At 37.6% G+C, this 26,347-nt stretch overlaps 1 protein-coding gene across 1 annotated transcript in view; it reads right to left on the minus strand.

Moving 5' to 3' along the window:
- The window catches only part of man1a2 (mannosidase, alpha, class 1A, member 2), a 169,756-nt gene that overhangs the window by 139,028 nt on the left and 4,381 nt on the right, over positions 1-26,347 (minus strand). The window lies entirely within an intron of this gene.

A 26,347-nucleotide genomic window follows, 5' to 3' on the forward strand; every position in this document is an offset into this window, starting at 1 on the left:
GCCACTCCGCTGAAGTACAGCATTATAAAGGAGTTTCAATAAAGCAGCATTAGCATTAGTCGCTAACCGCAGCGCTAGCTCTTTTGTCATTCAGAAGTGAGTATATTGGACTGTAGCCTGCATGTTTAAAGTGTTAAAACAAACTACCTCTAGCTGATAGATCCCTGGCTTACCGGAACACTTAGGGTTCCTCAGTGTAGTGTTGCCGGGCAGCATTTACTAGCGCTAAGTTCTGCTAACTGTGGCTAGTGCTAAGCACTGCTAATCGTGGCTAGCTCTGCTGCTAATTGCACTAAAATATTAGAAATCTAATCTTACTGTAAATAAACAGAAGAGATTTACTCACACAAATAAACTGTTTTCAGGAGAGAAATCTGTGTTGATTAACACCCAGTGCTCTTTTGACTTTGAAAATGTTTTATTTTTTTAAAGAATTAAATTTTATTTACTTAGGCACTTCCTCCAGCTTCCCCATTAGAAGGGAAACATGGCGACACCCTTGTTCCTGTCTATTGTTGCTTAAAATGAGCCTTACATTCGGGGCGCCCTATGTATGAAAAAAGACCAGAAAATAGATGTTCACTGATAGCGTGCCTTATAATACGGTGGACCTTATATAGTAAAATGCGGTACACACATTTTGCAAAAGTGACACTACTGTAAAAATAATGCCACTACTGCTTCTGAACTTTATGAAATGTAATGAAATCGCAATCACCAATTTCTGTGGGTTTTTAATTGTAGCAGATAATAAGAGAAGAGACCAGAGAAAGATGGATTAAATCAATAAATTCGATTAAAAGTTTAAAAGGACATTTACAATGTAACATAAAGCCCATCACACACACACCAGTGCCTCACACTGAAGGACAAACTGTTCCTCTGACTGTCATTTAGATTTCTCAGCAGGCCACAATGTGCCCTTCAACATTCTGACAGTACTACATTACATTAAATCATCATAGAGAACACAGAAATCCAGACTGCTAAATTAGCTCAGCTATATTACTATCCTAGCCCTGTACAGCTCGGGGGAAATTGTGCCCTGTGTCACCCAGTCTGAAGGGTGTCTGGACAAACTGTTAAAATTTCTGGATCTTGGAACAATGTGGGAGAACGGAGGTTTTACTACACCAAAAGTCCATTTTACAGTTTTACAGTTTTCCTTTATTGATATAAATTACCTCCCTCCTCCCAGACCAAGTGTCTCAGACTGCCTTCATTGAGCAAAGCAGATTTAAGTCTGTCCAATGGTCACCCATCTATATCTGATAAGCAACTGATTTTAGCTACATCTTAGCTTTCCCAAGCAATGTGCTGCAAGTGATGGTCTTTTCCAGCAAAGAAAGTCAATCGCTTCCTTCCTGTAATGATTCAGCATAGGTATCAGCACTGACAGACATTTTGGCATTTTCCAAAAATTCCTATTTTTCTGAATCCCAATCTAGAACCATGCGTGCATCCAAGCCAGGAACAGAACCCTGAATCCCTTAAACTCCCTAACAACTCTCCAGAGAGAAGCCAAATCCGAATTGTAACCTGCACTTTGGGAACAACATGAATAATGCAACACCACAAGCGTCTTCCCCAGCCTCACAGGTGTGTCTAACCGGTCAGACCTGCTCCAGCACTGATCTCTAGCACAGCCTAAAATCTCCCGCTCAAGAAGTCATTACTGCAGCCAGGCAGCCCGCTGCTCGTTTGATGACCACTTCACAGCGCCTGGCTGCTCCCTGTCTCCATCATTAGGGGAATCCTTTAAAATGTCATCATCGCTCACTGCTCCCCCTGTTTACTCTCAATATGGAATTTACTCCTGAAATTGAGCGCTACACTCCCATCTCTCCTCATCTTTGAAAGGCAAATATCAGGAACGACGTAAAGGGACATGGCGATGGTTGACAAGAGTGTCTAACACAGACTCATATATGAACCAGAAAATTTACCTAGATAATTCCCAAGCAGCCCTGCAGTAAAAAAAAAAAAACACATTTGTCAGTGATTGATATAGGGAATGACGAGGGGAAACAAACCTCTGAAAGTTAATAAAACTGCAGCAGTCATGAGTTCTGCAGTAATGCCTGGTTAAGCATGCAGTCAATTCACAGTGGAATCTAATTATTTCTCAACAAAATGCTTGAACAAAAACGCCTGAATGGCTTCATTATGTCTAAACATTCAGTGGACTTGGAAAATGCATCTGTAATTATGAGTTTTACAGGTGAAAGCTGGTCTCTAGTTCAACTTCGCAAACATTTTGATTGATGCATTTTGGCAGAAGCCCAATATGAGCAGAATATGCTGGACTGAATATTAGAACGAAAACAAAATTAATCTCATCCCATCTGGTTACAAATCTAGCTAGTGGACTGACTTCTTCCTGTGGAAAGAAATGGGGCATGTCCTCATGAGTCTTTTAGTACTTAGTAGAGCATCCTTTTGCTGTTATGACCTGCAGCAAAAACAGAATGCATACCAGCACCAACCAGACTGTTCTTTTATTTCAATAGAAAAATCCATGTTTATGCCACAGATCTCATTGTAAACACTAAAAAAAATTCAGAGTGAAAACAGCTTTACTCTCTGTTCATACTGGCTCATGTCGTCCCATGTTTGTCTCTTGGGCTTGTATCAGCCTGATTGGCTAGCATGCTGGCTAACCTTGTAAGCTACCCATCAAGATACCAATTTACCACAGACCCTAACACAAACAATTCACTATGTTCTTCCACACTTAACTTTTCTTCAAACTGTCCTTGCATAGAAATTTGACAATCTATTTTTTACTTTAATAGATTACTCTCCATTCACAGCACTATTTGGTACCCAATTAAGCAATCTTAAAAGTAATATATTAGCACTCTCCACATTCTCCTATTAGCAAGGAGATTGATATTGCTCAGATGGAAGTTTCCTCTTCCCCCTACTTTTTCTCAGCTGATAAATGAAGTTGTGCAACACCTCAAGTTGGAAAAAATAAGATACTCTCTTCAAGAATCTCTTCAGAAAATACAATATGCCAAGTTTTTTGACATATATAGAGAAGTTGGGCACATAGAACTGTGCCTTAATTGTTTATGATATGATGTTGGAGTCACACAATATTTGAGATGTCCTTTGTTATATTTATGGACTGCAAATATGTAAACATTGACTGTAGCAGGTCTGGGTGGGGACAGAGAAAGTATGTGTTTAATTCTATGTGTATTAAAAAATATATAAAAATAACAAAAAGACCTTAATCAAAAAAAAAGTCCCTGCATATGTAAAAAGATACAAGATCAAGAGACATCATATAAAACAGTAAACACACATTTCATAAGAGTGCAAAAGTTCTTTGAACTCAAGTTATGCTTTAAAAAAAATGCAAAAATCGCGAAAAATAGCGAATCTGGGAAGCGAATCTTGAATCAAGCTGCTTGCCATCAGCAGCCGGAGTCCGAGAGGGCACAATTGGCCATGCTAGTCTCAGAGGAGGCATGTCCTAGTCTCATACTTGTGGTGTTGGGAGCATAACTAGTGATAGAGTGACAGGTGGTGTAATTGGGTTTTGAAAATGGGGAGAAAGTTAGAAATAAAAAAATAAAAAATAAAAAAAAATCTGTCATTATAATACATGTCGATTCCTGCAATGTGACTATTGAGGCTGTGCACACGGAGATGCTGAAACAATCCTATTGCAATGCAGCAGCTCCAAATCATATGCATACTATAGGAAATACTGAAAATCTGCCACCCCAAAATACAAATATATACTTTTACCATTAATTTTGTATTCATTTGTGTATTTTTCTACAGTCATAACATCATCAGTTGTCTGGACTTTCTTGACTATAGGCCCCTCCTCCTCTTGCAGCATTGACAGCAAGCTGAATGGATCTATGTTTAAAGGCGTAACTTTATCTGTATACAGACCCTGCGCTAAGCATTAGGAAAGCTCTCAGCCAGATTTTAAACAAACAGGCAGTCTCCTCAAAAACAACTCATTGCAAGTTTTACCACACACAGATGTGCCAACCCGAAGGACCTTAAATTTCATCCTGTGTGATATTTTCCCGTCCCCGGGACAGTAGGACCATGTTAGTCTGGAGCCCTGATCAAAACAAGTGGCCTGTCCAACTGTAACTATTTAAAGCAGAACAATTACTATTTTGTTTTTGTTTCCTACTAAGGTGGTTGGCTAACATCCACCTTAATGAATGAAAACACAAGATAATTGTGTTTTGTTCTTCCCTTCCTGATGTTAATAAAGCCCCAGAATGCACACTTGTTTTTCACCTTGCTAACATGATTTTTTCATAAGACTCTATGCAACTGAGGTTGAATATAGAAAAAGTAAGACTTCAAAAACTTGTTTGAGGAATCAAAACTGTGAGTAAAATGAAACTAGCTAAAACACACAGCATTTATATTCAGGTTCAATTTCCTCTTTTTTGTGCTAAAATCTGCTCAGCTAATTCTGAATAAGCAAGGAAACAATCGAGGTCAACTTCTCAAATTTCTGTTATATGGGGACCCAAAGGATCTCTCTCTCTCTTCCTCCCTCTCCCTCCCGTATTCCCCGGAGGTGGCTGCTATCTCTCAAAGAGGGTGTGCTGTGCAGCTGTTTGTTCCTGGTTGAATCACTCTTAACCTGAGGGCACTCCTGAGAGCAAATGCCTCATGGTATCAAATGATTAAGCAGTCTTAAAGCAGACAGCACCTGCTTTAATGGCTCTCATTGCTTGTTTGCTGGGATACGCAGACTCTGCCTTTCTCCTGATCTTCCACATCTTTCCTTTCAGACTAAGCTGCTTTCTGATTACCCTTCCCCATTTCTTCATCTTTGCATAATGAATAGTAGAGGCAAAGCAGACACATTTACATGCATTAATGGGGATCTTGGTGCAGTGACAGTGTAAAAGAATGAACAAGAGATCCCTTACTCTGAAACAAATAGTCAATTAGCATAAGTAATAGGATGGCAAACAAAGGTAATAGTGCTATTTGTCTTACCATTTTACCCGTTCCACCAATCCATTCCGATAACTTTTAACAAAAAGTGCAAAGTAACTTTAGCATTAGTTTTGTTTTTATTTTGTCACTTTGTAAGAACCTTCTTGTTGCTCTTGGTTGATAGTAAGTGTCTTTACCATGGTAATCTAGCTAAGATAATATTAATGTAGAAAATTTAGGCTCTAATTTGTGATTAGGCCCAATCCCATTTCATCCCTTGGCCCTACCACTTACTCCAACCCCTCTGCTTTGCACATGCACGCCAAGGGGTAGGGGTATCCTGATTCTTGATAAGCTGGAGGGATAGGTGGAGAAGGGATAGGGCTTGTTAGCCCTCCTTACAGAGATTTTTCAGAGGCAGACTTCAAACTGAGGGGTATGAGAATCACCGGCAAAATAGCAGAACAAGCGACCAAAAAAAAAAAAAAAACACAACAAAATGTACATATTTACCTTGTTAAAAGTGACGATTAGCACTATATTACCAAAGTTTACTGTGAAGTTTCAATGTTTTATGGCCGAATTCTTCATAACAATCATAAAAAAAGACTCTCATTCCACCTTTAATGCAATAGACGAATAAATAAAATAAAATAAAAGTTAATCAAAGCTAATTACATCTCCCCATCACAGAGAAATTAGGAAATGGATAATAATAATGAATGCACAACACAATTCAGCTGGTAACCTTAACTAAAAAAAAAAAATGTAGAAAGAGATTCATTTTATTAGCATCAATAGGGCTTTACTACAAAAACACACAAACTTACAAACCATAGTAGTCAAGACTAGTTCAGATTCACCAGATAAACATGCTAAATAGGTGTTTTTAACTTCCTATTATTTGGTTACAATATTTGACGCATCTAAAAAGGTGTTTTCACACAACAAACAAACTGAACCATGATTCACCCGATTCATATCAACATTTGTGTCCGGTCTAGGCTGAAAACTCTCTTGTTTAGTTTAGATTTTGGTATTTAATGGTCCCATCTGAATGAAGGTTGTAGATTTTTTTTTTTTTTGACCGTAGACAAAAATGAGAAGCTAGCAGTGTTATTCTCCCACATGCATGAGATTATTTAGGTTTGTGGACGGCAGAGCAGATGCAAATAAACATACATACATACAGTAAAACGTAACAATGAATTCTCATTTTTAACTAAGTATGTTATATCATGTGAGCCAAGCTGAAGAACAAAGTGTAACTTAGTTCCAGATTTCTCCTGGATGCTCCTCAGCCAGCATGTGTACATGTTCAGTTCTGTCAGCAGCTCACCTGTTTTACCAAATTTACCTAATTTACCAAACCAGTTGTTGATTAATATGATGAGAACTAGAAAAAAAACCTCTATTCAACTCAGATGAGGAGAGATTATAAGATGTTTTAAGGAAAACATTGCTGTTTGTATTTATCATAATGCTGGTGTTTTATTGAGCTATTAAACACTTACTGCACAGATAAGAAGCTTTTTTTTTACTCAAATTCCCACAGGTACCTAAAACATTTGCACAATACTGTATATAAAGCTATGGTGTGATAATCACAGTATAGTAAAGTGACAAATCAAACTGTATTTAAAAAAAAGATGCACAATGTAGAATGTTATAATCACACAGCTCTGGCCTCTGCTTGTCCGCTTTATGCACTTGACTTGCACTTCATAGCCGTATTGCTGTTTTTTGTATGTTTTTGGACGAAAATCAGTTCTTAATAAACATTTTGCAATGTTAATTAAGATCACTCTGAACAGATTTTAATTAATTGTTGATTTTAATGCTCTACTAGCTTTACTGCTACCTGCCTCAGACTAAATATGTACTCTTTTACCATCTAGATTTAAGTTTATATGGACTAGAACTATTTGCAACTAATATTATTATTATTAATACCACTGTCAACTCAGCCATTAACTCAACTATTCCCACCAGTAACTCATTTTAAACACACACTGCTCATAGCTCCTAACACTGAACATCACTGAACACATTTAATCTGTAGTCTGGCTGCTATAGTGTTGTGCTGCATCACAGCCATTATAAAAGTTCAGAGTATTCAGCATGAAATTGCATTCTTTAAAAAAAAAAAAAAGCTGCATGACTTTCATTGACATTTCTTTGGAGTCACATCAAAACAAGGCGATAGATCATGCATTAAAAACAATAAAACCTGAATTCCCAGTAAAAGAACTCAGCAAAGAGGTCTGGCATTCATAAGAAGCTGTGCTCAATTTCTGTTGCGGGCTGAGCTTTGAGCTGATGAAACCTACCAGATCTGAATGACTAACCAGCAAGAAACATTCTGCAGCACGAAGATTGAGCTTATGCCAGTTTTTTAATATGTTCATTTCCTTCACTCAGTGGAGCCTTAAACCTTTTTTAGGTTGCCAGGTGTGATCCCTGACTTAATTAGTAAAATCTACAGGAGGCCACCCTGTGCTATAAGAACCTTTTTGTTGCTCTTGGTGTCCTTACCATGGCAAATTAGCAAGTGTAATATAAATGTAGGGAATTTAGGATTTGAATAGTGCTTTAATGTAAGAAGTTATGAGGTCTGATATATATAAAAAGCTGTGCACAAGTTCTGTTGGGGGCTGAGTTTCAATCAAATAATGGGCTGATCCACTTCTTTTTTGTTATAATATGATACATAAGTGCAGATATCAATAAAATTCCAATATAACAGTTTTTTTTTTTATCCAGATTTTTTTTACTCATTTAATATACTTAATTTTTGTTTAATATAATGACTATTATTGTTGGTATTGTGCTTAAGGATACATTATGAGGCTTAATCAGACAATACAGCACATCCTGTCAGGAAAGCAAAAACTGCAAACAACATTTTAGTCAAACCACAGATCATGCTGCTAGCTTACACAGCTATAGACCAAAGCTAGTAAGTGTGAACTTGTAGTTCTCACTTGTGAAATGTCTGCAGGTGCTTTGTAGGAAAGAGCTGTACTTCCACCCTGCAGCATGCTGGCTTTACTCACATTACACCTAACTGTCTTGCTCTTCAGCATTTCTACACTAAAATATCTCCAAACAAACAGCATTTTACTCAAACCAAACGCTAATGTTTGCTCATTTAGAGATTTAGGCTGCTCTAGGTTCATGGAAAGATGTGGACTGGAATCCAGATCAGCAGTTTGGCATCATGTTGATGCTATGAACTGGAATCTGGATTGGTAAGTGGATCGGCCCTGCTTGTCCGATATCCCATATGTTAGTTATTGTCAATATCGGACCCAATATTAATATTGGATTGAATCAAACCCATTTCTACTTTAAACTACAGAAAGCTACCAAACCTGAATGATTATCCTTTTGGGACAAGATGACCGAGCTTATGCCAGTTTTCATATGGTCATATCCTTTAGACCTCGTTTCCTTTACTCATAGGAGCCTTAAATTTCCTTTTTTAGGTTGCCAGGTGTGATCACTGACTTAATTAGTAAGATCTACAGGAGGCCATCCTGTGACATCAAGAGCTGAAGAGCACCTGGCACTCGCAGCCCATCACAGCAAGACACATGCTCTTATCCTGAACACTGGTTAAACCTCATCCATAAAAAGGTGCCATGTGTTTCACTGTCTGGGTAAATAGAGAATTTCACTTTGTTCTAAATGAGTCCTCAAACGCATCAAACCAGACCATGACATCCATAAATGTGCTTAAAAGCATTTCAACCAAGCATAAAGGATGCTGCAGTGAACTGAAATGTGAATTACTGTGTGGTATAAAAAGATGGGTAAATAGGGCCAGATCACATATAATAAAAATATGACTGGGAAAAAATGAGGGGTAAAGGTGGTAATCTGTATTTAAAGAAGGCATAGTCTGGTCCAAGTCCAGTCTTGCACAGTGATTGGCACAAACCAGCACAGCCTGGCACAGCAGACCACAGCACAGCCAGGGGGAGAGTGAGATCAGACAGTGCGCTTGTGTTTGGCTCCAGAGCTCAGGGCCAGGATGAGCTCGTCTTCTTGGGTCATGAGTCAAAGCAGATGGCCAGGCAACAAAATGCATTATTCATGCACAAGAGTGACTCTAGTACTGTACACTTACCAAAGCAGCCTCACCGACTCAAGGCAGTTTAGCCAGAATCACAAAAATACACACTGTGGTGTGAACAAACAGTCTGGCAAACTCCGAGCAGGCCGGAGGGGTACCGCCGGGACTTTGTTTGTGCTGCAAAAAGCCAGGTTCACCTTCCAGATTGCATCCCTCGTCTCCTGTTACATTCCATTCATGAATATGTTCTGTAAGCACTCTAAATCTAAATATGTACACCAGAGTAAAATACAGCAAGGCTGACTGAAAAGTTTGAAACAGTGTGGTGTTTTAATGAAATTAAACATACATATACAAGAATATTTAACATAGCACGATTTTATTAGGACCAGGGACTCTCTGTAACCCTGCTCATGAAGAGCTACCTCAAGATAAAAATATTTATCCAACTTAAATCCATCCTTCACAACCTAGCTACCTATTGCCTTCAGAGTTCCCTACTTGAATGAATGAAGGCCATGGGCCACATTTACAGTACCAGGCTGAAGTGATTCAAATTAGATATTATGCCTTAATGTGACACAGATTAGATTTTTCAAGACTGTGTGGACATGTCAAACCTGATCCATTCAAATCCGATCTAAGTCACTTCCATATGTGGTCCTAGACGGAGTATGGATCTTATGGAACACAATTGGGAACTGTCAGACTGAAGGTCATACATCTTTCTGTCTGTACTCATTCTCTCAGTGCTGTTTGTGACGGAGGTCTGAGTTTGTATAGAAAAGTCTGTTTCATGAAGGTCATGAAGGTTTGTGCAAGTGCATTGCATAATAGAACAGTGAAGCATCACTCCACAGTGTGCTGAAAATTCTTAAAGGGGCTAGGACTAGCCTTTCTAACAATCCTATGAGCAGGTCTCTCTCTCTCTCTCTCCCTCTCTCAATGTTTTCATAGTCTTCTAGAATTTAACTTGGTCTCCACTGTTTCTGTTATCTGCCGTGTCTCGGCACTGAGGAACTGAGGAAACTCCTGCCTGGAAATGTGTTCTCTTGGTGTGGGAGGGGTTTTGGTTGTTGAATGTGTCCTAAGCCCAATCCAGACATGCACAGTAAACCGGAAAGTTTCTGGACATTACCTGGAGGAGCTGTGAATGTTTTTCTAAATTTATTTTCTACATTGTAGATTAATACTAAATACATCAAAAGAATTAAGGGACACATGTATATTTGCGTAGTTAACAGTAAAAAAGTGTCTGGGCTCCACAATGCTCTAACCTAAACCCAACTGAGATTTAGAATGAGCTGGAGCACTGTGTTAAGGAGGAGCAACTAAACAACTATTTTTCAGCACCTCCAGGAACTCTACTTCACGAAGTTTTGAAGACACTGTGCAAAATCTGTCCTCCAAGCTAAATGTGGCTGCTTAGAAAAATCTACAGTTTTTGTTTTAAAACATTCTGAATGAGTTCCTGTATAGCTTAACTAAATAAATAAAAATAAAAGTTGCAATGTGTAAAATCATAAAAGAAAGAAAACATTGAATTGAATGAGAAGAGGTGTGTCCGAACTTTTGACTAGTGATGTACACTGCCTGGCCAAAAAAATAGTCTCCACCTGGATTTAACTAAGTAAATGATCTGGGGTTGATGCTGCAGTTGTTCAGGTTTAGGTTCAGTAACAGTATGTGCTGAAAGAATGAGGTCAGCTGACTACCTGAATATACTGAATATAGACCAGGTTATTCCATCAATGTTTTTTTTTTCTTTCCTGATGACACAGGCATATTCCAAGATGACAATGTCAGGATTCATGGGGCTGGAATTGTGAAAGAGTGGCTCAGGGAGCATGAGATCATCATTTTCACACATGGATTGTTCACCACAGTGTCCAGATCTTAACCCCATTGAAAATCTTTGGGACATGCTGGAGAAGGCTTTGCACAGCGGTCAGACTCTAACATCATCAATGCTGCTGCAAGATCTTGGTGAAAAATTAATGAAACACTGGATTGAAATAAGTCTAATGACATTGCAGAAGCTTATTTAAACAATGCCACATTGAACACATGAGGCAATCAAAACTAAAGGCAGTCCAGAGAAATAGTGTGTAATCTATTTTGTGGAACCTTTTTTTGTGAAACAAATGTCTGGATCAGTTATACAAGACTTTATTCAGATTTTATTCTGCCAGGTCAACAGTACAAAGCCAGAGTAATGTCGGAGTGAGCCTGTGTGTGAACAGAGCAGGCTATTTTCTGGAAAAGTCACAGAGGGTCATGCCGTTGCTTCTTGCAAGTGCTACACTGGTGCCGCCCCTTGCCTAAAAGCATCTAATTTGCACAAAGCTCCAGATAACACAACAAAGAAACAATGCAAAACACAAATAAATAAAGTTTCATTTTTAACCTTTTAAGATTTAATAAAAATTTTAGACCCTGGGAGTCTAGCCTTTGCATGGAATTAAATAGAACACTACAAAACACATTTAAGCAACAGTCACCTAATTTTTAAACCAGGCAAATTAGGTAAAGCTATTCTGTTTAAGACTAGACTAACAGGCCACTACATAACCATTTCTCATGTGCTGGGTCTTGCCTCTTTAGTTATGCGTCCTTGTCTCCTTGTTTTCCATACTTTCATTGGGTTCTAGCTTCTCTTTCTCTGATGCAGTGATGAGATACAAAGACCGAAAAATTACCTGCAAACTTATTAGCCAAATGAGACGTCCTTCACTTTCATCACCTGTCATTAGACGTAATAAATGTGCTGATGTTAAACATCTGCTTCTTTTAATTGGCCGACTTTTCCCATGAGCCTGTGTTTTTAAAATTCAAGCTTCCGTACCCTCTCTCAGCATCCTGCCATTAACGGCAATCATTCAATAAAAAACATATTGTGGAGGAGGAGAAACTGTAAACTCTAGAAGCTTCCTCACTCCTGCCTCCACCATCACTTCACACATTTAAAGAACAGATACGGTCAGACAGTAGGTTACTGAACAGTTTCCATCACAGGCAGAAAAAGAGAAAAGAGGGAAAAAAAAAGAGAGGAATCAAGGTGACATCAGTTAGACATGTAAGATTCACTCATGGTTTCAGAAAGCTGGATAAAAAGGGCAAATTCACAGAGCGTTCACTGCCTTTCTGCCTGCCTGTCCTGTCGACTGTTTAGTGGTTGATGGGCTGATACTGGATGATTTCTGCAAACCAGCTACTGAACACGATCTCCTCCCCAAGCTCTTCCACACTGAGATAAGAGACCCTCATTTAGATTTCTGTTTAGGACTGCTGCATGTGTGTGTGTGTGTGTGTAAGAGAGGGTGTAAGAGAGAAAGAGAGTGAGGAAACAAATGAGTAAATGAGGGGTGAACGAGAAGGAGAGTATGACTACCTGTGAGAGAGGCTGTAATCATATAGCAGTGCTGCATTTAAGATATACAACACAGTAAGGATACATGACCTCATACTAAGAGTGTTAAACTGAGAGCACTGTAATTTCAGTGCACAGAGATATGGTTAGAATTATGGATTCATTAATGGCACAGACAAAAATATTTTAATAGAGTGGGCAATATTTCAGGGTGTTTTGGGGGTAATGGTATTCTTAGCATTGCGACAAAACTATTTAAAAAAATATTTGATTAATTTCAAGAATATTTTACTGCAACTATTTTTTTTAGCATAAGCATAACTGTTTTAAAAAACATAAAACAGAATAAAATACTAACAAAATAATGTAACAAAAAAGCTACCAGAAAAAATAATTATTATTAAAAAAAAATAATATTTAGTGCATGTATACAAGCCACAAACATAAACAATTTTACAAAAAAAAAAACCTTAAAGCTTTAAAGAAAATAGCAGAATTAATACAAAACAGAACACTGCTATTATCATGATGTGGGCTTTTTTTTACCATATTAAAAATTAGAAATGTTATTATTGTGTATTGTTCACATACTTATCTGTGTCTATGAAATGAAAATGTGTATGGGCTACCACTGCCATCACCAGTCTGCCATCACCAGCCTGGTAGGTTGCAAAATGTTGCAAAAACTGCCCAATTTGCATATTTTGTCATTGTTAATGCGGCTCTTAAGAAAAAAAAAACATGCATGATGTACAGGGCCAGAGAATAGTTAAACAATGCTAAGCAAGTGCTAAACAAACAGCAAAACAACCCAGTGTGAAACAAAGTGAATTAACTATAAATCCTGCAGTGTTCCTGCAGTGCTTCTGCTGCTGCTGAAACTGCATCTCAAAATCCAAGATGAAACGCTGCTCTGTGTCAGTGGTGAGAATGTTTTAAAGACAGAATGCTGAATGTGAACTCTGATACTTGGAAAATATAAACAGCACATATCTGGCTACAGCAAGCTTGCTCAATACCAGAGAAGACCCTCAGAAACAAAGCAGAACATTTCTTGGGTATTTCAAGTTCACTTAACATGTGCAGACCCAGTACACCAAGGCTGCTGTTGAGCTATGGGGTTGTGTTAAGTGTGACGCCACATAAGAAAAACGTATGCAATTTTTTGTTCACTCATTTTCCCACCCAATCACAAACTCGACTACAAGCAACAAATACAACAGAAAATTTATTTCTGATGGACATTTTGATTCACCTCAACCAGGAACACTTCATTTAGTGTATGAGCCTCATCTGTGATCCCTTATGTAGGACTCACATCACTACATCTACATCAATGCGACTTTTTTCTACTTGCATTCCACATTCACTCGTTCAGTAAAATTTAGAAGACTGTACACTATGGCACTAGAGGGAAGAATTAAAGAATGACATAAAATCAACAGAAGGCTCGCGAATGCAGTCACAAACTGTTTGTACATCAAAGTTTCCTTAAGTCAAACCTTGAGATCCTACACTACGCATATGTAAATCAGTCCCCCTGTGAGAATACAGTGCCCTCCATAATTATTGGCACCCCTGGTTAAGATGTGTTCTTTAGCTTCTCATAAATTGAGTTTTGTTCAAAATAATATAGGACCACGATGGGAAAAAATTAAAGTCCAACCTTTAACTGAAGTAAATTTTAAGGGGGAAATAAAATCCCTGACTAAGAAATAATTATTCTTCATAAAATCACCTGTTCCACAATTATTGGCACCCATAACAATTCTTAGGAAATAAATTTTATAAAAGTATTTCTGTCACTTCTACAGTAGTTTACGAAGTTGATCAGAGTATGTAGGAACATTTAATTAGTAATTCACAACTTCCTGTTTCCCTGGGGTATAAATATGACGTGACACAGAGGCCATTTATCTTCAACATGGGAAAGACAAAGGAACATACCATTCAAGTGAGGCAGATGTGTGTTGACCTTCACAAGTCAGGCAATGGCTACAAGAAAATCGCTACTCGCCTACACCTGTCCATATCTACTGTCAGAGGAATTATTAAGAAGTTTAAAACAACTGGAACAGTGGTAAACAAGCCTGGACGAGGACGCAAGTTTATTTTGCCACCACGCACAGTGAGGAGGATAAGAGAAATAAAAAGTTCTCCAAAGCTCACTGTTACAGAATTGCAACAAATGGTAGCTTCTTGGGGTCACAAAGTCTCCAAAACAACCATCAGGCGCTATCTACATGCCAACAAGCTGTTTGGGAGGCATGCACGTAAGAAACCATTTCTCACTCACAATCATAAACGCAAACGTTTGGAGTTTGCTAAGCGGTACTATGACTTCAACTGGGACCGTGTGCTTTGGTCAGATGAAACAAAGATAGAGCTTTTTGGCAACAAATGCTCTAAGTGGGTCTGGCGTAACACAAGAGCTGAGTATGCAGAAAAGCACCTCATGCCCACTGTGAAATACAGCGGGGGATCAGTGATGCTGTGGGCCTGTTTCTCTTCTAAAGGCCCTGGGAACCTTGTTAGGGTGCATGGCATCATGAATGCTCTAAAATACCAGGACATTTTAAAACAAAATCTGGTGGCTTCTGCCCGAAAGCTGAAGATGGGTCGTCACTGGGTCTTTCAGCAAGATAATGACCCTAAACATGTGGCCAAATCTACACAGAAATGGTTCACCGCACACAGAATCAAGCTCCTCCCATGGCCATCTCAGTCCCCAGACCTCAACCCCATTGAAAACCTGTGGGGTGAGCTGAAGAGGAGAGTGCAGAGGAGAGGTCCCAGGTCGTTGGATGATTTAGAGAGAATGTGCAAAGAGGAATGGTCAAAGATCCCTCTTTCTGTATTCTCCCATCTTGTGAAACATTACAGGAGAAGATTAGGTGCTGTTTTGTTGGCAAAAGGGGGTTGTACAAAGTATTAACATCAGGGGTGCTAATAATTGTGGCACACATGATTTGATGTTAAATAATTATTTCTTAATGTGGGATTTTTTTCATTTATTTGAAGTGATTTAAATTCACTTGAGTTAAAGGTTGTATTTTACTCTTTTTTCCATCGTGGTCCTATATTATTTTGAACAAAACTCAATTTATGAGAAGCTAAAGAACACATCTTAACCAGGGGTGCCAATAATTATGGAGGGCACTGTACATAAGGCAAATCCTGATAAGCCCAGATCATTTACTGCCACCAACAGATTCCTGCACACTTTTAAAGTGAATCATTTTAATATTACTTTTGACATCACTGTATTTAGGATGATGCATAGCTTGTAGCTATATTTCACTGTTCATGGAAAAAGAGGCAAATTTGTCACCATCAGTCAAATTATTTAACTTAAACTTTAGATTAGTAATGATAGGACCCAAAATAGGACCTGAACATGTGCTTATCACAAGTAGTCCAGATACCAAGTACCTGGGAAACATGGCATCACCCTTGTTTACTTAAAGTATGCATTATAACTAGTGTCGCTTAATGCACCTTATAATCTGGTGCGCCTTATGTATGAAAAACAGACCATAAAATAGACGTTCATTGATGATGCGCTTTATATTCTGGTGCACCTTATAGTCCAGAAAATACGTTGGTAAGTAATAAATGAAGGCTATTAGGCAAAAGATATAAGAGCATACTGATAGATGGTCTGCTCATCCAACAGATTTTATAGAGAAAATAAATGCTGTGCAGAAAATAAGTATTTTCTGCACAGCATTTATTTTCTCTCTAAAATCCAGTGATCCCAATTTGAACTGAAGTAACCACAATTTTGCACATAATAGAAAATAATGGTAATTTGGTAATAATGGGAATCTAAAGAAATATGAGAGGGAAAGTCTATTCAGATTTGCCAGCTTAGCTTCTACTTATTCTTCAGAGACAAATTAAACATAAACAACAGAAAGACAAACAATAGTCAGTGGCTGAGGGGAATTATTATTTAATGTCTGCCGATTATTAAGAGAGAACAGAGTGTTTAATATTAGGACAGTGTAGAGACTATCAAAACAGACGTGAAAAGGCACATAAGATACGAGCCCACTGACAGACAATATGATGAAAACAATAACTTTAATACCCACACTGTATCACTCAAATCTTTATCACTTTCATTTTTAATAGAAACAGAACTGAATGCTGTAGTCTCAAAAGAGTATGGAGCAACACACACAACACCCCCAAAATTGATCTAATTCAAAACTCATTTCTTTCCGAATTACAGCATCAATGAAAAGAAAACATTTTCCACACAATGATCACACTGGAGACATACTGGCCTATGAGAAAATAACACATGCATTTTCAGAAGATGAAATCAATCATTCATTCATTAGATTAAAACTAACCTCCACTCAAAGTAAATGGTAACACAATGCACAAGATCACTACTGATCACTATTAAGACTCAATAATATTACATCTGCACTTTGTCTGTAAAATACCACTCAGCACACCCACAAACCGTATAGTGACAGCATATACAACAATCCAAGTGACCCTAGAGGCAGCAAATCCATAAAAATGCAACTAAGTTAGCATTCTGTCAGTTGGATGTGATTCAGCTGAATCGAGTCCAGTAATGTTCTTATGTATTCTTCCAGAAAAAGTACAAAGTTTTGCAAAGAAAATTGAGACTTTAATGTTGAAAGACCTGAGAAAGCCCAAAAACACAGAAACCAGTCAATGAAGGCTGGAGTAGACTGACTGAATAAATCTATATCCTCTCAGGCCTCTAGGATTATGTTCCCCAGCAGCTAGAAGTGGACAAAATCTGATCTTTCTGTTCATATTTCACACAGATTTGCTATTTGCATTGTAGTGTAAATATAAAAAAAAAAAAAAAACACATTCTATACTGCATTTTCAATTCTGACTTATAGTCATATGAGAAACTGATGTCTGATATGTAGCGGTGACTGAAGAGCCAGGTCAATTCACTTTCATCATACCTTTGAGTGTATGAGAACAGACCACATCCCTTATGTTATTAAACTGTTGGTTATGATAGTTACATACTGGTGTAAAAATATTGATGTATCAAATTATCACAATGTAATGCTTTGGAATATTGTCAATTCTAAGAACAAATTTTGATGTTTTAATGAACAGATGACTTTTTTAAGAATGAAAGTTATTTTATTTGTCTCAAAGTTTATATGGTGGTGTGTAAACTATGAAATTTATTTTAAAAACTATATCAGCAATATACCAAAATATAGTGAATTGTAACCCCGGTATCGTGATGTACTCGTGCATCTCAAAAAATGTATTATTATTGAAAAGTTACTTTATGTCAGTAATTCGGTTCAAAACGTGAAACTCTACTATACTATATACTATATAGATGTATTACACTCAGAGTGATCTATTTTAAGTGTTTATTTCTTTTTTATGATCATCACTTACCTATAACACTGCACTTACTTTGGACTTGATATAACACAGTGGACTAACATCAGCAGATGGCATGTCTCTCCAAACCATCACTGACCATCAGTAAAATTTTATAATTCATTTGGAAATCAAGGGACCAGAGTCTGGAGGAAGAGTGGAGAGACACACTCCAAGCTGCTTGAGGTCTAGTGTGAAGTTTTCACTATCAGTAATGGTTTTAAAGAGAGTTTTATGGAGATGTGGATTTCATTTTCCAGCAGGACTTGACACACTGCACACACTGCCAAAAGTACCAAATGGCCTTATATAATACACTAATTTTCTGAGATACTGACTTTTGTTTTTTTCTTTAATCATCAACAATATAAAATATAATGTATGAGTTTCACATTTTCAACTGAATTACTAAAATAAAGTAACTATAAATTATCTAGTGGTTATCTGTACTTGTATTTTCTTGCACACCTAGTTCTTGCCAATACAGAAGCCTATGGTAACACGTGTTTTATATAAAGCAGGCCGGGAAAGAGAGTATGTCATTTTTAGGAGAACAGAAGAAAACAGATCTTCAAAATCAAGGTTATTTCAAGGAGATCTTGAAAAAGAAACAGAAGAGTCAAAGGAGATTCTTCACACAAATCAAGTCTCTGTAATCCAGTATGTATCTCAGTTCTGTGTTTGTGTGCGTGCATTTGCTAGCATTCTTCTTCACAGCAGGTAAACAAAACCAACAGACATTCTGTTCTCCATTTGTTAACTGAAGAAATTCACCATGTTCACTCGAGCTGAACTGAGCACAGTCATTTTAATTCTGACTGGTTGTCCAATCTGCTCAGACTATTCTTTGGTGCAGGCCACACACAATATAAACAAACAAATCAATGGGAATTGTGCAGTAAATCAGTTTTGTGCCACTTGTGCCTGCTGTGAATGCAGTCTAATAGCCACATTAAATATGATTTGGGCAGAGGCAACAAAGGCAATTTTAAACCAATGTTCAAAAAAAAAAAAAAAATAATAATAACTTTATGAACATGAGCACAGAGGCATTTCTAGCCTAAATACTTCATTTTACAAATAGAAATAAACATCCATCCAGCTTCGTATCAGCTTCTTATCTGAATACAGGTAGCAGTGGCTCAGTGGTTAGAGTGCCACAAAATTGAGGACAGGGTTGAGGGTCCGATACCCAGGTTTGTTACCCGGGATCACTGTGTGTGCTCACTAGAGCTGCACAATATATTGTTTCAGCATGGTCATGTTTTTTACTTGCACAAATGTCACATCGCAAAGAGTGCCGTAATAATGCTGAGAAGTTAAATATGGAAAACTTAATCAAACTCCATCATATGCAGGCTTTTGCTGCTTGATACAAAAAGAAAACTGCAACATTTTATTTCCAATAAAAAAATACCAGAGGCAGTTTATTTTGGGGTACACAGAGTGCATTATTTATATCCTGGCATGTTACATCATTGACTTCTATCACAATCAGTTACAAATTCACGTATATAGCAGTATGGAGGGTTTAAGGGCGTTTTCATGGCAGCACTATTTGGTTTGGGTGAAACGGACTCTGGTTTGTTTGTACCCTTTAGTGTTATTCGATTGAGCAGGTGTAAAAACAGTAATCGCACACAGGTGAGGATTAAAACAACCATACAGAGACCATCTAGATTATGTAGTCTCGGTTTGATCCCAAACATGATCCGGTCTCAATCTGACCCAACTATCAAATATAGCTTTTTTATTTGAAAAACTGTTGATAAGGAGCAGCTTAATCTGACATATGTGTACTCTGTTTACTACTTGTACAAATGCAATGAACAGAATCTTCTGGCTATATTTACTTTCTTTTTTCTGCACCAGATAGCTCTGACCAGTCAGAGGAGACAATGTGCTCATGTGGTTTATTGGTGCAGATTTTTTTTGCGTTTACATTTATGCCTGTGTGAAACCAAACCAAACTGATGAAAGAAACTCTTGTTAACTTTAAGTAAATGAACTCATCAACCGATCTGGACCACAAAAACGAACTACAGGTGTGAAAACGCTCTAATGTGAAGTCAATGCTAGAAGACTCATTAAAAATAAAATGGGATAATCGAGATTGCACATCTTTACATACAGAATCTGCCAGAGGGAATCTCAGTAGATAGGCTTGTGTTGATGTCAATGGTGGGTCTGAAGCTGAAGCAGAGCCATTACCAGCAAGACAGGAATAACCAGCAAACAGGGTGCCATTTTTGGGTACCACACACTCCCAATCACTCAAACCTAGGGAGCAATTTCACATGGCCAATTTACCAACCATGTGTGTTTTCAGGAGATGGAGGGCAGAGACTTAAGATTTTAGATTCTTTAAAAGTGAATTCTGCAACAGTCTGCGTTCTCTGCATGATTGAAAACATAGGGCCCTAGGGACGAAACCAAAGTATCTGGAAGAAACTCACACAAACACTAGGAGAGCATACTAAACTCTTCAAGACAGTGACTTAAGCATGGATCAAACCTGCAAACTCTGGGCCAAGGCCCTGTGCAGTGCACACACACACACACACACACACACGAAAAAAAAACCTCTGATGTCCTACTCCACTATGTTAAAGTATTCTTTTTCCTTGAGAGACACTGTGATGTAGGTGTATTCCCCTACTGCTATATTAACATTGCAAACACAATCCTAGACACATAGAAATAAGTTAGCATTCAATAAATTAGCCACGTCTCTGCTGCTGGCATGGGGCCTCTGTTTAACCCAGCCCGCTCACTTGCCTCTTTGAACTCCCTTCTCACTTACCCTCCACTGCTGAGCCCAAACTGAGTCAGCGTTTGCAAAATGAGAGGCATTTCCATAAGCTGTGAACGTATGGGCACGCTTGCACATTCCCAGCCAAAACAGCACACCCCGTATTAACCACGTTCCCAAATGACTAGTAACAGTCCAGGGCTCATTCAAAAGTCCAGCTGAGAGAGGAAACGTTTTTTATGAAACCCAGTTTTGCATGTTATTTGTGTTCTAAACCACAGCTCGTCCAGATTGTAGCAGTTGGCATTGATGCCTTTTGGCGTGAGCTGCCAGCCACACTGTGGTTCGCTCTGTGAGAATAAAACCCCATCCCCCAGTACTGTTAAACATCTCATTGTTCCCTGCAGAGCTCCCTGCTGTTCTCTCAATGCGGCGACAACGCAGGCTGTGATTTCTCCATTTCCACTGTTGCACTGACAACCCTTAGAAAAAGAGCATTTCTAGATACACACCTCAGAGTACTGAGTGTGTTGTGTAGTCGTGGAACATAGATTACAGTGTAATAGACTACTGTTCTTAACTCTGACTGACTGCTGCTTTTGCTTCTCTTTTGTAGCGAGACATTTCAATGTCAGAGACCCTTCTGACTGACACAGAGCATTTAATCAGCACTTAAACCAGCCATGATAATCACAAATCCTCAATGCTGACCTTTTGTTCGCTTTAAAATCAGGTTACTTAGTTCAGGGCTGATGATATACAAACTAAAGCAGGCTATCTAAATAAAAAGTCAAAAGTCACAGAATAGCAATATCCTAACTGATGATGGAGTGTTACCTCAGGGGATGACTTGGGAACACCCTCACCTGTATAAGTTGTGAGGTGCTATCTTGTGAGTGAAGCTAAACTCTAGCCAGCGTGCTCATGCCATGGTTAGGCTACATGAATTGTAACAGTTTAAGCGAGGCCTAGTAGTGGGTGTCAGGTGGAGGAGACATTCCATTGTTAAAATTGTGTAGGTAACTAACATTCCTGGATTCACAGTGTCATGTTCGTACCGGTAATGTGTCATAGAAGTGGGCATTAATGATCAAATTATCCATGAAGAATTGAAGAATTTATAAATTATTGTCCATGTAATCAGACGTGAAGGAACTCTGGCAAAAATGACATTCAAATGTAATTTAGGATACCTCACACGCATAAACAGCAGGTAAGGGCAGTGTTTGCTAGTTCTTCTTCCATAACTTTTGGCATATCCCTGAAACAGCCATTCACTTATCAGACCCTTATCAACTGCTGGCCATTCAGGACATTCAACTGGAATTGCAAGATATCTGCAGACATAATCAGAAACAGACTGGAAACAGTGGATAGAGCTGGATAACAGCCAATAATAGGGGAGTGCCATATCATATCATGAGCAATAATATTGCCAATATTTTTGAATATCTTGAACACTATTATACCCTGAAATATCACCCCGCCCCCCAATTATTATATCAGACTCACACTGTTCTTATTTCCTATTAAATATCTACTAACGACAGATTATATCTGTCCAGTATCAATTATTTTACTTTAATCCTGGATATACCGAGATATATGGAGTGAATTATTGGTAGCATGACATTCTGGATTATTGACTTCTGTTACAAATCTGATAAAATTATTGTTTTTTTTAATATACCGCTGTGTCATATGATATCGTATGCAAATCAAAACTTTTATTTTAAGTTTCTTGCAGTAGTGTATTCTTGACTTTTTTTTTATTCCGTGTTTTGTCATAGAGTATCGTTTTTGCAAAAATACCATGAAATATCATGATATTATTTTACAGACATATCGCCCACCCCTACCCAATACTCAGTATTGATATCGATATTGGAACAGAAAGGTTACAAGGCCATTTTTGTTAAAAATTATTAGGAATAATCAAGAATAAAATTCTTAATCCAACCAGTTGAAATATTGTTTCTAAAAATGCAATTATCTCCAGTGACACTTCCAAATGCATAATTTTGGTGAAAAACCTAAAAAAAAAAAACACTTACTTGATATGCATTTAAAAGCTTGTCTCAACTGTGATCTCCATGTGTGGCTTCATTATGTCAGTGATACATGATGAAAATATCACACTGCATTTTAATCATTTGAGTCCCTGCCACCCAGAAAAATCCAGTTCTTGTTAAGAATAGTAATATCACATATACTGTGGTTGAAGTACTGGATAACAACACTGGCATGTCTATGACACACAAGGGTTTGATTTCCTGGTCAGGTAAACACACCACACTCCACACAAGACTCCTACAGCTGCAGACTTCTACCGGTGTAAAAAGATTTGAATGCAAGACACTCCAGATAAGCGCGTCAGCCAAGCGCCATAAATGTTAATGTACTGTAGAGGAAAGGCACCCAAACATTATGGTGTTGAAAATCTGTCACTACAGCAGCCCCATCAGTGCTCAACAGCAGACAGGATGAGATGGAATCACCTTCAACAGGGAGCTCTCAACTCACTCCTAGATTCAATCTTTCAGCACTGCAGAGATATGTGTCAGAGCTGTGTGGAATGTGCTTTTGCATATCTAAATTCCAGACAGAATTGTCTATAATGTATTGTTTGTCAAATATTAAAACTCTTTATCAATTCTAAATACGTACTTTTGATTAACTACATACACGTTTAACACATAATTATTATAGTCACTGTTTAAGAACTAATTGAAAGGTAATGCAATCTCAAATAAAAAAAACTTTTTTAGCAGAGGAAGGCCAATTGTGCCGTCTTGGCTCAGGAATTTGAACCAGGGATCCTTGAATCAAAGACACAACACCCAAGTCCACTGGACAACTCAGAAACCATATAACCAATGTTCATATATTATTCATGCATACCTGTGCTTCTTCATATCGAGCATTGTTAATTTTCCCAACACACAATGTAGAAAACAACAATATTTTAGGGCGATATGGCCCTAAAATAAGATCACAATATTTTGCGGTGTTTTTACGATAACAATACTCTTGCAGATATGACAAAAAATTGATATTGATATTGAAAAAAAATATTTTAAGAATACACTACCGCAACCAAATTTTATTGCATGCGATATGATATGGCACACCCCTAACTAAGATATTTAAAAAAATACAAGAATTTGATAAGATTTGTAACAGTCAGTGATACAGAACGTCATGATACTAATAATGCACTCCAAATATCTCCATATATCCAGGATTAAAGTGAAATAAATGAATGATCTCTATTAGATATATAATGGGAAATGAGAACAGTGTGAACTTTTCTTTAGCTAAAAACAGCAAAAAAAGTAGTACCCTGATGTGATAATTAGGGGTGGGTGATATGGCAAGGGTATAATAGGGTATAATATCGTTCACAATATTGAAAAATGTTGGCGATATTATTGCGTACAATCTGATATGGCACACCCTATCTTTTCTTTGTCTTTTCTATGCCCATATTTCAAAATCCAGTTATATCCTTAATGTTCATCAGCACAAATATATGGGATATTAAAAAAACCTGCCCTATCATAATCTAAACATTTGGTTTTATGTACACTGTCCTCCTGTACATCTCAGGATTCTCAAAATTGTGAGATTACAAGAGGTCACTGATTCAAAATGGTATTCAGTCAAAAATATATAAAAATTCAGCCAAACAACACTGGCCCATATTTATTAAATTTCTAGAAATGCTGATCCAGGATCAGTTAAAATTCTATTACACAGCTTTAGTCCAAAATGCTCGATAAATGAAGCCCATTGTGCCTAAACTCATGTGGGAGCCTATAGTTTAAAGCTTAAACATATATAGGAAATAAAGTGATGGCTCCTTTAAACGCTGGACTCTAAAATGCACAGGTAATTTTTTTTTGGATCACCACTAAGATAAATAAATCATCTGTGATTAAGTTAAAAGCAATTCTTATCATTTATCATTCACCGTGACGCGTGAGTTCTCAACACAAACACAGAATCTTCAGCATAACTACATACAAAACAACAATTATCTCTAATCAGCTATCAATTATTTGTATAGTTTTATTACCTAGTGCATTTAAGATGCTTGTAATATAATGAGCAATATAGACTGCTTCCTCTCTCTTATCTGCCAATACTGATATGGATGCACAAACATAAATAAAATGAAGACAGATGAACTAAGGTGATTTTACATGTACAGTTTGCTTGCTGTGACCTAAACTACTAACTAACTAGTTGATTGAAATACTTGATCTATAATACTATCATTATTTCAGTAGTATTAAATGGTTGTAAATTGACCATTTGTGTTGATTACAATAATTTCTGGGAGAACAGACTGTCCATTAATTAGAAGGTACTATATCAAGCCTATCCTTTCAAGCCTACACACTGATTCAGGCCAGAGCAAACAAATTATTGGTGTAAAAATGAATCCGTGCATCATTCGTTCATTTGATATTCAATTGAGAATCAAAATCGGAAAATTAAAAAACCAATTCGTTTTTTCGTTTTTTCGTTTTTGAATATAATACCAAAAAACGAATAACGGCTTGTATTTTGTATTTTTATTTGGTTATCCAAACAAAAATTGGAAATTTAAAAAACGGACCAGGAGCCGAATTTGATTTTGATTTTGAACTTGACCCATTTGTGTGCCCCGGAAGTTACTGATTTGTTTATTCTTGGTGGGTTTCTGTTGCGCGGGAGTTCACTGCAGTGTTATCTACACAGTCTGTATTGCTGTAGGCAGCATGGCCGGACTGGAACCACATTCTGGCCTAATTAAAGATCTTTTTGAAGGTGGTAAGACGCATGAAGAGATTTCGTGCACGTTGCAGCAAATGGGGATCCAGCGATGTTCTGCAATGAGTGTTAGAAGGTTCTGTGTTCAACACGACCTTAAGCGAAAAAGACATGTATCGAACACAGAATTGGAGAGGGCCGTTGAGGATGGAGAGTTTTATCTTGTTCAGAGGAACTAAACGCGTTGCAGTGAAAGAAGACGATATGACAACAGAAAAAATCGGCAGGATCTTTCAGGTGTTTGTCTAACGTTCCGTAGCTAAATGTCATATTTAGTAGGCGGCAATTCACAGAATAACATTAACTAAATATGACATTTAGCTACGGAACGTTAGACAAACACCTGAAAGATCCTGCCGATTTTTTCTGTTGTCATATCGTCTTCTTTCACTGCAACGCGTTTAGTTCCTCTGAACAAGATAAAACTCTCCATCCTCAACTCCATCCAAAGCCTACAGCAATACAGACTGTGTAGATAACACTGCAGTGAACTCCCGCGCAACAGAAACCCACCAAGAATAAACAAATCAGTAACTTCCGGGGCACACAAATGGGTCAAGTTCAAAATCAAAATCAAATTCGGCTCCTGGTCCGTTTTTTAAATTTCCAATTTTTGTTTGGATAACCAAATAAAAATACAAAATACAAGCCGTTATTCGTTTTTTGGTATTATATTCAAAAACGAAAAAACGAAAAAACGAATTGGTTTTTTAATTTTCCGATTTTGATTCTCAATTGAATATCAAATGAACGAATGATACACGGATTAAAATGCCCTTAATCCCAGTAGCCCAGCTCTGCTAAACATTTTCCTACTCCAGAGTCCAAGACTACAAAAAATCTGGTGAACAGATGCTTAGAGGTCAGTTGGTAAAAGATTAGCCACAACATAGATTTGAAACCAACATAGGCCAAATATACATAATAAAGGGGGCACTGAATATTGATTATTTACAGAATAAATGTATATATACACTATTATATACAT

The sequence above is a fragment of the Astyanax mexicanus genome, chromosome 11, assembly GCF_023375975.1.
Source record: "Astyanax mexicanus isolate ESR-SI-001 chromosome 11, AstMex3_surface, whole genome shotgun sequence".
NCBI lineage: Eukaryota > Metazoa > Chordata > Actinopteri > Characiformes > Acestrorhamphidae > Astyanax > Astyanax mexicanus.